This window comes from Cryptomeria japonica, chromosome 1 (genome assembly GCF_030272615.1).
Source record: "Cryptomeria japonica chromosome 1, Sugi_1.0, whole genome shotgun sequence".
Classification (NCBI taxonomy): Eukaryota; Viridiplantae; Streptophyta; class Pinopsida; order Cupressales; family Cupressaceae; genus Cryptomeria; species Cryptomeria japonica.
Genome location: NC_081405.1, coordinates 58,510,959 through 58,515,102, shown reverse-complemented (window position 1 = coordinate 58,515,102; position 4,144 = coordinate 58,510,959). Strand labels below are relative to the sequence as shown.

At 34.8% G+C, this 4,144-nt stretch overlaps 1 long non-coding RNA gene across 1 annotated transcript; it reads right to left on the bottom strand.

Annotated features, from left to right (window-relative positions):
- Positions 1-366: 366 nt before the first annotated feature.
- Positions 367-3,897, bottom strand: LOC131063210 (uncharacterized). The gene is made up of 2 exons (XR_009372742.1): positions 2,927-3,897; positions 367-1,374 (listed from the first exon to the last, which is right to left on the bottom strand). It is a non-coding gene; the product is annotated as an uncharacterized LOC131063210 (long non-coding RNA).
- Between the last annotated feature and the right edge of the window lie 247 nt (positions 3,898-4,144).

Genomic DNA, 4,144 nt, shown 5'->3' with positions numbered 1-4,144 from the left:
GTACTATGAAAAGGCTAATGACTTGGAAAGTGAACTGATAAGATGAAAAAGGTGTCAACGATGTGAATGGAGTTTTAGATGACAACACCACAGACAAGTCCATTATTCTAGAGTATTCTACTGCCCACTATTCTAAGGTGTCAACGATGTGAATGGAGTTTTAGATGACAACACCACAGACAAGTCCATTATTCTAAGAGTGTTCTACTGCCCACACAAGAACAAATGCAGATTAAGCTTCACCAAAAGTGATAAATTTATGTATGCAATCCATTGTACGATGTGAATGGAGTTTTAGATGACCACACCACAGACAAGTCCATTATTCTAAGAGTGTTCTACTGCCCACACAAGAACAAATGCAGATTAAGCTTCACCAAAAGTGATAAATTTATGTATGCAATCCATTGTCTTTGTTCTCATATGCACCCTTCACTTTCACGCAATTAAGAATCGTTTTGTGCAATTAATTCACAGATATTGCATATATTTGTAACCAATTTTAAATGCATTTCAAAAGTAGTTCTGAAGAACACAACTGCCTCAACAATCTTAGAGATACTGCTTCTAAGAACTTCAGATCTCTAAGAACAGCACGTCTGTCAAATACCAAATTATAAGTTCATGTAAAATTGTTAGATGACATAAAAGCAACATCATCAAATGAAACATTCCTCAACATTTTAACTTCCTGTGTGATAGCATTACCTTTCGACTAAAAATGGGAATATATATTACCTGGGGCGGTAAAACATGCTGATTGAATAAGCGCCGGGATTTCATCCACATTAGGATCGTTATACTATAAGAGCATCTAAAGTAAGACCTTGCCTTTGAATGACCATTAACTGAAAATAAAGAAAGAATTAAAACTACACAAAAAACATAATATGCTCAAATACTTACTCATCTAGAATCAGTGCTGAGAACAGAAGGAACATAATCCGACGGTGACCTCATAATTGAAACGCTTTGGATAAATGTTGTAACTGGGAAGAGATGTATGATGGCAATCTTAAGCATGTAACGCTGCTTCACTAGAAATTGGTAACCGAACAGCCCCTTTCACAATTGATATATCAGATAATGAAAAAATGCAATTTAATAATTCTACACGACGATAAGAAGTGCCCAAAAATGAGGAAATCTTAAGCCTGAAATTCTGCATCAACAGAATTTCATAATTGAGATGTCATTACCTTTGATTTAGCAAATCCAGAGAAAGTGCACCTTGATATTTTCGCAGTTTGAATAAATGATTACAGCACCAGGATGAAAGACCGAATAATTCCTTCAAATGGGAAGAGTTTACCTTTAAATAGGTAAATGACGGAAATGTATTGGCATCCAGATTACAAGAGGGAATTACTAGAACTGTTTTAGAAGAGCAAACAACACAAAACAAGCTGGTTATTAATTGATTCAATGGCTTTGACAGTCCAAGCACTAAAACAAGTTACCCAGAGGGAACTGACACAATAACTACCATTTTTTTAAATGTTTGAGATTCACCTTCCAAAATGAGGTTTGTAAGCCTGGAACCTTAACAAACGCAATCAAGATCATATTACAGGTATGGGAATTGTTGAGTGAAAACTTGAGAGGACGAGACTAGAGCAAATACTACCACAATAAAATAGGCATGAGGCAACAAGGTCAGCTAGACAATTTCAGGAAAAGAAATCGTTAAATGCCAAAATCAAGCATCTGTGGAAGGAAGGCATCGCAAAGACAACGGCATGGTGAGAGGGGCCCAACTATTTGTTATCAATGTGGTGGCCAAAAATCATAGAATCAAGTGCAATAGCTACTAGGAGACAAAGAGTCCCAACTAAAAAATTACAAGTTGAATGCAGGGAAATGACCAAAACAGAAAGAAGTTAATGTACTGGACGATAGAAAATTTGAGCTGCAAAAGTTTGTTATATGCACCAAAGAAGACGAGAAACAGACATAGCTACAAAAGAGAATATTTAGAATAAGGCAGACTTTGACGGTTGCAATAAATTCCCATGCCATTTGTACTTGAGTTACTCCAAAGCCTTATAAAATAGGTTGAGTAAATAACAAGCATGTTGCACATGAACCTTTGGATTGGGTTTGGTGAGTTACAAATACAAACTTACAATAAAAACCTAAGTAGAGTTTTTATTTGTACTTGAGTATTTGTTGTTCTCTACAAGTTACAACATATCTAGAATGACAGGTTCCAGAGCCTGTAATAAACAGGGTTATGTATAGCCTATTATAAGGCAGGGATGGCTGTCTGATGTTAGGAAAAACAACTTGGATATAGCTTTGCATATCATCCTCAAGCCAGCAAATAGGTTTACGCAGTTAATTGGTCCCTAAAGAATCAGTCCCTCTTTAATGTAGGATGACTGAACTAAGCTGTTTACTTTCAGATGCATGGGTTTATGCAGATGCTAAGTAATTTGTAGGAGAAATAGAGAAATTATTTAGATGTAATCGAAAACATTTGGGTGGCAAAACAAAAGCTGGAAAGATGAAGCTGACGTGAAGAAAAGAGGAGTACAAGTAGACATGATGATAGATTGATTTCTCAAAGGCCAAAATAAGAAACTCAAATTGCGGAAATCTGGCCAAGGAAATTCAGTATCAATGCTCATGTTTGAGGCCTTACAAAGTATTGGGCATATCAAAGGTCTACAATGTTTACCAGACAGCACAGTAACATGTCACCGAAACAATAAAATTTTAACAATATAGGTGACTGTCATAGCATCATGCATTGTGAGTGGGATGACATCAAGCAGTAAAACTAAATGGACTTTCAAAATCATGGTTTTATCAAAGACAAAAAAAAATATTAAATTAAAAAATTTAAAAAAAAAAAAAAAAAAAATTCACACAATCTAATCTAGAAACAACTGCAATAATTCCCTATAGATTCATTAATCCATACCTTCCTGGTAACTCAGGTGGACTTGAACGCCACTTTAACTATGGGAGATTATAGAAAACAAACCCTAAGTTTGGTTGTAAGACTGTTTTTGATAAGACGCTGTAACATCTGCTATATAAATCAGGGTTCATGCCTAAATATACATCACTGCAAACTCACCTTAGAAAAGGGGTAAAGAGATTTCAGCTAAAGCATGCATTTTTGTGAGGGATGATTACGATTAAATAATCTTCTAACTAATGAAATAAACTGTCATGCTTAGAAGGATATATAAAGAAATAGACAAATGCATATTTGTAGAAAATAAAACAATTACAACAAATTCTACGCAACCACTTCTGTAATGCCATAACCAGAATTAGGAACTATTGTTTGTCGAGGAAATATAAAGATATAAAAACAGCTAGAAAAAACCCTCAAATTAGAAAGCACGATGAAGGCATATCATCAGACACAATGAAAACTTATAGTTATTTGTTCCTCAGATGTCTCTTCAGTTCCACATTGATATTCAGTAATTGGAACGATCTTTTAAAAGTATCAGTAGTTACCATCATCACAGGAATGCTCATTTCAGTAAAATTCCGAGTACCAACAATTCCAAAGGATTAGAATATATCAGAAATTCTGGATTAGCTGTGTTGGTGTTTACCCACCAAAACCATCATTAAGACAATCCAAAGCTACAGCCAATAAAGCAAATTCTTTATCAAAAAATCGTAAAGAATTTCCTAAGAAAAATCATTGAAGTAAAAACTAATCAGAGAGAAAAATTGATTGTTGTGGATATTGAAGCCGGCTTTCGTTCTATCAAGGCCACAAGCTTATCCATAAAAACCGAAATTCTCGACATGACCGGAACCCTAATTCTTGAGAAACCCTAAACCCAAAAATAATTTCACTGCGAGGGCACCACTTCCCTATGAATGCGAGGATAACGAACAATTTCTTAGATATAAAACGGGGTGAAATGGTTTGTACCTTGAAAAGAGTTATCATATTAGTATTTGTTGATTTAATGTCTAATTTTTTTTACAACATTTCATAATTGTGATTTTAATATCTTTAACTGAATGAAGTGTATCTTTAGTTGTGAAAAGCAATCAATCATGTGAAGCCACATCAGTTGCACAAGTATGGGGCCCTTTATGCAAGACTATTGATCTCACCTTTTTTTGGGTTGTTTTGGAAACCTTTTCAAAAAACGTGCTCGGGACT